The following is a 12,074-nucleotide window of genomic DNA, read 5'->3' as shown; positions in this document are numbered from 1 at the left end:
TCAAACATCAGGATGTATACCGCCAGTCCAGTTCTTCTGTCAAAGCAGGACAAGTGATCAGCTTGCCGCAGTCTGCCCGTCAGCAGCCTTTGCCGGCAGCTGCTCCGTGGCCGCTGCCCCGCAGGCGCTGGGCCTTGCTGCCCAGCGTGGAGGCTGCGTCCCAGGACTGCCTCCCACTGCCTCCCAGGACTGAGGCCAACCTGAGCACTCTGAAGGTTTCTCCTTTTCTGAGAGCTACACAGCATCACCCTGCTGCCCCTGCCCTGCCCCGGCTCCTCTGCACTGCCCCAGGATGCCAGCATCCCGTCCAGGCGTCCTCATCGCCCTCACGCTGCTGCTCGGTGCAGACTCAGTCAAACACAGCAGAGGCTGGTGCGATGAGGCAGTATGCTCCTCCAGCGCTCCGCTATCCCCTGCCTGTGGCTTTCCCCTCTTCCTCACAGCCATCAGCCCTCCCCCTTCTTCGCACACACTCGCCTTGCTTGCTGAATCATTTTTTTCCTTTGGTATTTTTTTCCTTTGACCGCTTTGATTTTGCTTTACAAGTTGATGCATTTACATTCAAACCCACCAACCTGCTTCCTGTTTGCTCCCCAGCCATGAGCCAAATCTCATACTTTGAAGAGAGCCTGGGGTGCTTGCACCCTGCCATCACAAGGCCTTCGAGGTGCTCTCCTGTAGCATCCTTGTAGCCAGACCAGCAAGACAAGGACACAGAAACAGCCAACACCAGTTATGGGCAGGTTGGCTGTAGTGTGAGACCCTGGGGTACCCAGGAACAGAAGCCACAAATGGGCACAGGGAGCTGAGACTTGACATGAGGACAGGGTTTGTCCCATGAGGGTGGTCAGACCCTGGCTCCAGACTCAGAGAACTTTGTAAAGGCAAGTTTCAAACATCTTCAAGGACAGAGAGCCAAAAAGACCCGTTCTGACCAGCCCTGCTCTGAGACATTCCCAGAGGTCCCTGTCCTTAGCTCAGAGCTCTGTCTCTTCTCCTTCACAAGACAAAGGTCTCATTCATGTCTTGGCCGTGCTAAGCCAATTTATCCCCGCCACTGCTGCATCCACACCCGGTATGTCAGACACAAACCCAGACAACTTTTCCTTCTACTTGCCTCTTATCTGCTGCTAATGCCCTGGAAGTGTTTTCTGGACACTGTCACCTGCTGTCCTCTCTCACACTGGCTGCTCGGGAAGGGAAATTTTCCATCCCTGCCGTGTCCTGGGTTTGGCTGAGCCAGGCCATCTCTCACTTAAATCCCCCTCCACGTGCCCCAGAGCCACTGTGGTTGCATGGCATCCAGGTTCTCCCTGGAGCGCAGAGAGGGGGAGTGCAGAACGTCTTCATCCTTAATATACAAAGCAACACATTCCTCCTTAATCCCCTGCCCGTCTTTCCAGAACAAGCAGCATCCTCTGGTATTAATATTCCAGTCATGTGGCTTAGCCCACCAAGCCTTTGTTATGCCAATTAAATCATAATCTTGATCATGCATTAAGACTTCCAGCTCCTTTTGTTTATCCCTCACCAGCACACCGACGCAGAAGCCGTTTGGCAGCCTGACCCCCCCCATCCTCTCATGTCCCCAAAGGCTGCGTCTGAAATGCCACCTCCCGTAGCACAGGCAGCTCCTCCCAGCTGCCGGCACTGGCCAGGACCTCACCGTGGCCCCACGGGGACATGGGTGGCTGTGCCTCAGTGGCACGGCTCTTCGTCTGCTTCCTCATGCCATGCCCATGCGGCAAGGCCGAACCTCTAGGGTCCTGGCATAGGGGCCCAGCTGCTGCCCCCCCCAGCTGTGTCCCAGAGCCACAGGATCACCGGATGGCTGAGGTCAGAGGCACCTCTGGAGAACACCTGGTCCAGCCCCCCTGCTCCAAAAGAGCCACCTGCAGCAGGACTGTGTCAGGGCAGGTCGCAGCCTCCTGCAGCACCGAGGCTTCCCTGCTGCTGCAGGCGATGCAGGAGGAAAGTGGCGTGAGCGCTGCACCCATTCTTTCCTCACACTATCAGTGCCAAACAGGAGACGGAGCAAGGCTGCCCTGAATGCTGGGGTGGGAGAATGAAGGTGAGCAGCAAGCACCAGCGCCTGGACAACATCTTGCTCCTTGAAGTGGTCTCAGTGGTGCTGAAGAGCCAGAGGTGGCTGGGGGCAGAGGCGATACCACTCTGTCCTTTGGCCTTAGACCTGTGTGGGGACCCAGGGAGGTGGGGATGTCCTGGGTAGCCAGGGGGACAAGGCCTCTCTCAGAGCCCCTTTGTGCCGACTGCAGAGCACCACGGTGTGAGGTAAGGTGTCTCTGTGAGCGTGCACGTGGAACAATGACGAGAGCCAAACCCCATGGTGCACAGCCAGTTCCCAGCACAGAGAAAGACAGGTTCGGGTTCTTCCAGACACAAGGCAACACTTCAGCATGTTAAGGGCCTGATGCACACCCAAGTTCTGGACACGCCTCCCCTGAGTTTGAGCCCTCTCCCAGTGCAGCTGAGCCCCCAGACACCACTGAGCCCTGCAGCTGGAGCAGCCCCTTCTTGAAGCAGCTCCTTGCTCCGCCTCATCCCATCCTGTGGGGCTGAGGCATGGCTCCTCTGGAGCAGCTGAGTTACTTCTCATTGCCCAGAGGCAAGCGATCTCAGCAGAACCCAGGGAAATCAACAGTGCGAAGGTAAAATAGCTCATTAAACAGCCATAAACACAAATGTGAGGATCACTCACATCCTACCACTGCATCCATACAAACATCTGCTTGGCTTCCCAGATCCATCTGGAAGGGAAGCTGGTGAACAGGCAGCGGCACGGGGCAGCTTTGCCAGGCTCCCTGTGCTCCAGCAGCACCTGGAGTGCCATGAACTCCATCCGTGCCCCACTGAGCATGGCTTTTGGGAGCTGCTCGGCACAGCACAGGAGCACTGCCGGGGTACTGGCAGTACAGCCACACCAGGGGCAGGGCAGTGCAGATGCACCAGCCCCATCCCACCCAATGTGGGCATCGCCCTCCACCACAAGGAGTCCATAACCAGGTCTCACCCCGATGAACCTTCCTTCAGCTGCAGTGCTTGCAAAGTGCTGTTGGGCCAGGCTGGTACACATGGAGTCAGGGTGTTCCCAGGACCAGGAGGCTCCTTTCTCCTGCCCTGGGGCTGGGAGTGCACCTTAGGCATCATCAGCATCCAGTGCTGCTGCGCTGTGTGCCTGCACCAGCCTGGGGCTATTCTTGCCTCCTCCAGGAGGAAGAGACTGGCGGGGAAGAAGCCTCTGGTTATTTAGCCCAGCAGCAAGGACAATGTGTGTCAGCTCATCAGCCACTTGCTACTGCCAGGCTCTGCCACCAGCTGTTTAATGCAGAAAAAACTTGTGTCGCAACCTGCATCAGGAGCAGCTGGCAGACAAAACCCTTTTGTGGGTCCTCAAAACATGTCCATAGCATGCAGAGGGACACAGCAGGGCTGGGGCTCTGGCCAGTGGCCACCCCATGAAATCCAGCAGGGACGGGAGCTCGGGGCTGCTCAGGGAGACTTGCGAGAGCCCTCAGCAGCATCCAGGAGTGGAGGGGAGGTGCGAGTTGGAGATGAGAGGCTGAGGCTGGAGCAGAGGAGAAGGTTCTCCCTCCCTGAGGACCTTCAAACTGCTCGGTGAGTGTGGACTCCATCCTTGGGGGGTTTCAGGTCCAAGCTGGATAAAACCCTGAGCACCCAGCTTGGTCCCACTGCTGACCCTGGATGACCGAGCCTGAGGGCCCTTCCAGCCTGAGCTGCCCCCTGGGCCTTCAGGCTAGGGTCTCTTCTGTAAAAGAACAGGGAAGAGAATAATGAGTGAGTATCTCAGGTCTTATATTTTACTGCAATAATTCTGTTATTGAGCGGGATGTTGAATGAGGAGAGTTCCCTCTCTCCAGACATGGCAGCAAAACTTATTTTCGTTTTTTCTTGATGCAGTAAAACAATTTGCTCCTTTTACAGAAGTTGTAGCAATTTTTAGGGAATAAAAATATATTAAGTCTCACTGCTTCATTACAAATCCTTTCAATCCAACACAACTATTTCGCTGAAATTGATGGCACTAAATACTTCCCATGTTCCATGCTCCTTGCTGTGGTGTACGGCCGTACGCCTCACGCCCCTCCTCGGGAGCAGCACTGCCTGCTGCGGTTCCCCACGCCCTGGTCCTGGGCAGCCGCTGGAGAGCAACTGGGACAGAGGTGGCCTTGTGCCACCGCATCCAGGCGCTTGTGGGAGTGCGTGGCACTGAGCCCGGCACCAGCACAAGGGAGGCAAGCGGCTGTGCTGGGCTGGTACTGGGGGTCTTGTCCGGGGTGGGGGGGGGGGGAGGGGGGGGGGGGGTGCACCTCAGTCATGTGTCTGTAGGAAGGAGGGTGGGAGGAGGGGGTGGTTCGGGGCCTGAGAAAAGAAGCTGGGGTGGGGGGGGGGAAGGGAGCAAGAAGACAGGGCTGGGGCAGTGTGAAAGCAAGCCAGAGAAACTTCAAAGGCGTATTTTGAAGCAAGAATGAGGGCTTGTGACAGGACCGGTTGGGCAGGTAGCAGGGAATGGGGGCATGAAGAGCACCTGGCTGGGGTGAGGGTCCAAGGAGTGTGTGAGCTGGGGGATGGGGTGGGGGGGCACAGGCAGGGGTGTGCATGCTTCAGGGTGCCCTGGTGCCTTTCCCCACTCAGAGACCCTGCAGGAGGTGCCAGTCTTGGCCCATGTGCTGCCCTGATGACTGAAGAGGCACCATGCAGGGACGTGGCCATGTGCCCCTGCTTTTCCACGGTATCACGGGCTGTCACCCTCTCCTACTGCTCTGCAAAGTGCTCCCCGTCCCTGGTGAAGGCATCCCCAGGGCTTAGAGCTCCATGGCAGCCAGGGCCACCAGGGGCGCAGGAGCCTGGGCTGCACCTTCAGTTTTTACCAGAACCTCTGTAATTTTAAGGATTTTTGAACATTTGGAAAATAAATAAATAAATAAATAAAAACAAGCAGCCAAGCCAGGCATTCTTCATCATGTCCCAACAGCTGGGGCTCAGCAGCTGAAGCCTCCCCCCCAAACACTGATGGCTTTGATAGCCCTACATCCAACATCCCTGTGTGCACCATCCCTGTGTGCAACATCCCCCTGTGCGCTGTCGCCTGTGCTCACTCAGGCTATGGCTCTGTGAAACCTTTAACAGAGCTAAAGTTCATAAATCATTGTGAAGGGTTGCCTCACTGAGAGATTTGACCCCTTGAGACCAGCAACCTGTGTTGTGTTCCAGGCAAGCAGATGTTAGTAAGATCCAAGTCTGGAGCAGAGATGTCGACGCTGGGCAGTGAATCACTGTCCTGGCCTTTTCCAAAGCTGGGGCTTTCTGCGCTTTTTGATGGCACTGATGCTTACTGACATTACCCCTTTAGGGAAACTTCAAGCAAGATCTGCCTGAAAGCCAGCCTGGAAATACCTCCCTATGATCTCTTCTTCTCTACAATCAAGGAAGGCACGATCATTTCCAACGCCACCAAAAAAAACAGCTCAGTATTAAATCTTCCCTTGCTACATTCATAAACGCACAGTTTTGGGTTCCTATTTGGAAATCTTGAAGCAAAACCTTTGAAAAATGCTTCAGCAAAAGTGAATTGAAGGGAGAAGAAGGAGGAGGAGCACACTGTGCGTGGGTGCCGTGAACACCAGCACAGCGCCTGTGGATGCGGCATGAGGCCTGTGTCCTGCAGGGTAGGGGCTCCCTCCTGGCCCAGTGCTGCTGGGCCCCTTGGTCAGGCCTTCAGGGACGGATTAAGGAAAGGAGCAGGGCTGGGATCCCACGGCCACGTGGGGCCCCTCCGTCTCCCTGGGGGTTTGGCTTTAGGGCCAATGAGGGGCACAGGCACCTGCTCCACTTCCCAGGCCCGCATCCCACCCTGCTCAGCGCCCGACCTTGGGGCCCTGGGCTGCGGCCGCCTGTGGCGACTGAAGGCAGCAGCCTGAGCGTGCCTGAGCCCTGCCGGGGATGCTGGATGGCAGCATGAGGGAGGCGGCACAGAGGGATGTTGCCGCTCAGCCCTGGGGTCTCGCTCACTCCCCTGATGAGAAGCAGTAATTAGGCAGCTCCTCTCTGCCCTGCACTCTGTGCAGCTGGTGAGCCGGTGCTTGGAGTGTCACAGGAAGCAGTTTGGGCCCTGCTTGTCACAATGCTGATTTTCTCCTCTCTCCCCAGGATTTGGGCAGAGGAGGATGAGGACAGAAGGCCCAGCTGGCAGCATCCGGCACTGTGCCACATACCGAGCTGCCTGGCTTTGCATGTGCCCCCTCCAAACCTGTGGCCGGCAGCTCACCGGGGGTGCCACAGCCTGCAGACTCCTCTACTTGAAAAGTCTTGGTCCTCTGTTGCATTACCCCTGGGACACTGAATGGACCATGTGAGCTCATCCCATCCCATTTGCACTGCCAGCCCCTCCTTTTCAAAACCCATATTGCCCGATACAGCTTGTGGCCCAAGGCAGATTTATTACACGCATTTATTCTGTCATTGCGTAGCTCTGCTGCCTGGTCTATGGTCCATCAGCATGGCTGCACAAGCTGTGCCTGGCAGCACCTCAGCAATGGGGTTCTGTCATTTCCTCTTCCTGCGAGGCTCAGAGGACGGGGAGAGGCGGGGTGAGGGGACGCAGCCAGGGGACAGCCTAGAGGCACTGGGGGCTGAATCTGGGAAAGGCTGCAAGACCTCGCTGCTCTCGGTTGTGCCTCGCGTCCCTGTTTCCATGTGGGACACCAGCAGCGTGGGTGTCCTCAGCAAAGGATGCCCTCTTGCTCCAGTGCCCTTCCTGTAGACTTTCATACAGAACCTTGCTCTGGGGACTGCTCCAAGCTCCAGTGCCCACCAGCTCCCACTGTGGCTGGATCTTACCAAGGCCGTGGTGTCCCCAGCAGCTGTGGTCAGCTCCTTTATGGGGTCTCATCTCCTGCAGCAGGGGCACAGGAGGCAGCACGAGGCATGGGAGACGTGCCCTCACCTCCAGCACAGACCCCTTTGGACCTGTAAGCTGAAAGCAAGCATCGCTATGACCAGCCTCAAATCCCTCCCATTCCTCTGAGTCATTCTACAGCTGTAACAAGCCGTGTGTCATCCTGCCATTTCCCCACCTTATTTACAGCTGTGATTTAAGAGCTAAAGGTTGAAGGGAGCAGAAGCATCCTCTGCCCATCCTGCCCATGCTTGGAAGGGTCCCGGCTGCCAAAACAGGCTGCAAGCTGTAAAAGCACCAACAGCTGCTTCCTGCCACTGAGTGAGAGGCTGGAAATGAGCTCTGGGGGCAGTGCAGGGGGGAAGTGCTAACAAACGTGTTCTGCTGCAGATTTACGGTGCAGCACTCAGGCAGAGCCAGCCCGCGACGTCTCCCGATGGGGAGCAGGACCATGCAGGTGGGGGGCACGGCACCTTGCCAGCACTGCCAATTAATTTCAAATAGTGCTGCTACCAGCATGTGGGGTCCTCCCAGCACGGGCCGCCCCTCCAGGCAGCCCCAGGCAAGCAGCAGCTCTGCAGAAAGCTGCTTCTCCAAGGCAAACTCTGTGTCAGCTGGAGGAGTCTGCTCCCCTCCAGATTTTTCCAGCCATATGCCCAGTGATGGAGGGGATGGAGCAGAAGAAAACCTGAGGAAGAAAACCCATCAAGTCCTCCACAGGGATGTTGCAGGAGCATCAATGGCACCTTGATGTCCTGAGCCAGCTCTCACTGAGTTTTTTTAGGAGCAACAAGCCTCTGGAGAAAGTTGGAGGGGGGGGGTAGAGATTTGGGGCTCCACCGAGGGCCTCTTTGCTGCCTCTCACAGAACCACAGTCTGTCCTTCAGCCCCCAAGGACAAAGCAGAAGCAGCTGTTCTGCCCTCCGTGCCGATGATTCCCCGAGCACCCTGCTACATTTTTCAGTGGTGCGGAACCAAATGCTGCTGGGCTGCGCAGGATGCCTGAGCCGAGGACGCCCTTCCTACAGCCACCTGGCATTCTGCAGGGCCCAGCCAGCAGAGCACAAGCTCACCAGTTCTGGGGTGCTCCTGGGGCCACGGCTGGGCTCCGTGCTGGTCAGGAGGGGACACCCACTGCCCTGGTGCTGCAGGAAGACCCTCCCCAGGCCTGCCCATCCATTGCCCTCTTTTTTCATCTCCCCTCCCTGTCCCCTGTTCTTTTGTGTCCTCCACACATCATTTCTCCCAGATCCCTGCCCCCAACCATGGTAGGGACATGGGCAGCCTCTGTCACAGAATCACAGAGTGGCTGAGGTTTGCAGGGCCCTCTGGAGCTCCTCTGGTGCCACCCCTGCTCCAGCAGGGACACACAGAGCAGGTCACCCAGCACTATGTCCAGGCAGGACCCTCTCTGGTTTGTCCATGCCTCTCTCACACCAGGGAGCACAGAACTGGACCCAGCGCTCCACATGTCATAGAATGGCTTGGGTTGGAAGGGACCTCAAAGATCATCTAGTTCCAACCCCCCCTCCGCCATAGGGATGCCACCCACTAGACCAGGTTGCCCAGGGCCTCATCCAGCCTGGTCTTGAACACCTCCAGGGATGGGGCATCCACAGCTTCTCTGGACAACCTGTTACAGTGCCGCACCACCCTCTGAGTGAAGAATTTCCTCCTAACCTCTAGTCTAAATCTCCCCTCTTTTAGTTTAAAACCATTCCCCCTTGTCCTGTCATTATCTGATTGAGCAAAGAGTTGCTCTCCATCTTTTTTATAAGTCCCCTTTAAGTACTGAAAAGCTGCAATGAGGTCCCCCCGGAGCCTTTTCTGTAGGCTGAACAGCCCCAGCTCACTCAGCCTTTTTCCATAGGAGAGGTGCTCCAGCCCCTTGATCATCTTTGTGGCCCTCCTCTGGACTTGCTCTAACAGACCCTTGTCCTTCTTGTGCTGGGGGCCCCAAACATGGGCACAATGCTCCAGGAGGGGCCTCAGGAGGGCAGAGCAGAGGGGCACAATCACCTCCCTCCACCTGCTGCCCACCCCTCTGTCGATGCAGCCCAGGATGCAGTTGGCCTTCTGCTGCAAGCGTGCACTGCTGGCTCATGTTGAGCTTTTCATCCATCAGAACCCCCACGTCCCTCCCTCAATGAGTTCTTCTCCCAGCCTGTACTCATGTCTGGGATTGCCCTGACCCAGGTGCAGCACCTTGCACTTGGACTTGTTGAACCTGATGCGGTTCACGTGGGCCCCCTTCTCCAGCCCGCCCAGGTCCCTTTGAATGCCATCTCTTCCTTCTTTGGTACCAACCGCACCACTCAGCTTGGCATCATCTGCAAACTTGCTGAGCATGCACTCGATCCCACTGTCCATGTCGTTGATAAAGATATTAAACAGCACCAGTCCGAGGGACAGACCCCTGAGGGACACCGCTCGTCACCAGCTTCCACCTGGACATGGAGCCATTGAGCACCGCTCTCTGGGTACGGCCTTCAAGCCAATTCCTTATCCACTGAATGGTCCACCCACCAAATCCACATCACTCCAATCTGGAGATCAGGATGTCACGTGGGACCGTGCCAAAGGCCTTACACAAGTCCAGGTAGATGACATTGGTTGGTCTTCCCTTGTCAACTGATGCAGTCACTCCATCGTAGAAAGCATGTGGACACACCAAGGCTGAGCAGAGGGACAGGAGCACCTCGACCTGCTGGCAACACTCCTAGTGCAGCCCAGGACAATGTTGTCCACCTTTGCCATAATAGCTCATGGGCAAATTGGTATCTCCCAGGACCTCCAGGACATTCCCTGCCCTGCTGCTTCCCAGCCGGGTGCCCCCAGCATGTCCTGGGGCCTGGGCCTGTTCCTCCCCAGGGGCACCACTTGGTCTTGCCCTTCTTGAACTGCAAGAGAATCCTGCCAGCCCCTTTCTCCAGCTGCCCAGGACCCTCTGCACAGCACTGTGACCCTCTGGTGCCTCAGCCACTCCTCCCAGCTTCGTGTCATCTGCAAACCTGCTGAAGGTGCTCTCTGCCCCCTCAGCCAGCTCCTTCATGAGGCAGTTGAGCAGGACTGGACCCAGCATGGACCCTCTGGGTACTCTGCTCATTACTGGCCTCCAACCTGGCTTTGTTCCACTGATCACCGCCACCTAGGCTCAGCCATTCAGCGGGGTTTCAACCCCCCTCCCCCCCCGCCCATCTCTCCATGAAGCCCACCTTTCAGCAGCTTCTCCTGATGGCCACATGGGGCACGGTGACAAAGGCCTTCCTGAACATCCTCTGCTCTCCCCACCCCTCAGGCTGCTCATTTCGTCACAGAATTTGTGGAGCTGCTCAAACACGAAACTGCGCGTCCTCAGCAAGGTGTGGCCTCCTATGAAGAGGCTCCTGGCGCAGAGCACGCCTGCCCTTCCCTCCCTGCACAGCCTGGGGAACTGCTCTCACCTCCAGCAAGTGCCTTGGGTGCTGCTAACTCCCGTGCCACCCCATCTGTTTGGGTTGTCCCACTCCTGCGGCCATTGGTTTCCTCTCCCAGCGCACCCAGGCAAACCCCGCAGGGCTGGCGGCTCCTTGGCACAAGCGCACCCAGCCCAGAAAATCACAGTGGTTGCTCGAGGAGGTGTTAGGAACAAACCAGGAGTGATGCTGACACCTCAGCCCTCGGTCATGAATTTCTGCAAGGCTGCTAGGGTTAGGAAAAATCCATCCCCGCTGTTTCATGTTTTGTGCTTGACAAAATAAACCAAATTTTGAATTTAACTGTATTTTCTTAAACAGAAAATAAGAGTTCTGCAGTCAATAAGCAGCCAGGTCCCCAAGGGCTCTTACTGCAGAGGAAGAATCGAGCCATCGCTATGCTAACAAGTGTATTAGCTAATGAAAACAGTATTTAAAATAATCACAATATTTCTTTATTTGCATGTAAAGATGACATAATAAAAGATAATTAGCAGCATGTGAAGTAGTTCTACTACTCAATTTTCTCAGTTTAGATCATTAATTATCTCAGTAAAATGCATCATTATGGCTAATTTTAGAAAAATCTAGCAGCTGCAAGGTCATAGTGGGAACAATTTCAATTTGTAATTGGAAGAAACATGAAAGTGAGTCAGATAATCTTTTATTAGATAATAATAATGGATCACACGGGCACATATATTAAGTACTTTAAGAGGCAGAAAATGCACTGTATCATTTAATAATGTCATCAAATGGGCCTCAATCATGGGCTGTCGGGGGTTCAGCCCTTGCTCCTGCCTCATTCTTGCTGCAAGGAGGGCAGGTGTGCTTTGGCAGCGTCCCCTCCTGTTACCACCACGTCACGCCTCGGCCTGTTTTGGCATCGGCGCATCCAAAGCTGCCTCCTGCGACCCAACAGCCCCCAGGGTGGTCCCTGGCCCCCATGTTCCTTCCGCTGGTCCTGGGGGACTTGGTGGCAGCATCACAACACCCAGCTGGGTCCTAGGGCACCACAAACGCCCTCTGCTCCTGCCTGGTGCATGGAGAGAGTGAGATCTGTAACACCACTGGGGCCACATACAGGTGCTTTTGGCCATGAAACTGCGTTTGGGGCATCACCTCTGCCTTTCCCAGTAAAAGCTTTGCAAGAAAACCTGACCAGAGCACTGGTGCCATCTTGCAGCACTTCCTCTTCATGATACCTGTAGCGAGGCTAAAAGCAGGGGTGAGCCCCGGTTTGCAGGGCAGGTGTGTTGGATGCACCATATAAAATGAAGCAGAAAATGTTGCTGCGCCCACAGGAAGTAAGAAACAGCTTTACACTTTGCAGGCACCTTCCTGGCTCCAGATGCTCGCGGCAGCCCCCTCCCCAGCACCTCCGCACACCAAGAGCAGTGCTTAGACTGAGGGGCTTGCCTCCAGCAGCGTGCAAAGACACGGCAGAGGGAGCAAGCCAAGGCTGGGACCCCCGGGATGCTCCTGGTCACCACAGCAACGCCTGGAGATGCGGCCGGTTGCCACGACGACACCACAGCCCGGGGATGCTCCATCAGCACCCATGTGGCCTGGGGAAACCCTGGCGTCACAGGCGCAGCTCACAGATGGTGCATTGGCACCTTGGTAGCCTGGGGACAGCCCAGTGGCATCCTGGCAGCACGGAGCAAAGGCCACCCACAGCC

The sequence above is a fragment of the Cygnus atratus genome, chromosome 16 (genome assembly GCF_013377495.2).
Source record: "Cygnus atratus isolate AKBS03 ecotype Queensland, Australia chromosome 16, CAtr_DNAZoo_HiC_assembly, whole genome shotgun sequence".
Lineage (NCBI taxonomy): Eukaryota > Metazoa > Chordata > Aves > Anseriformes > Anatidae > Cygnus > Cygnus atratus.
Note: the sequence above shows the minus strand (reverse complement) of the source record.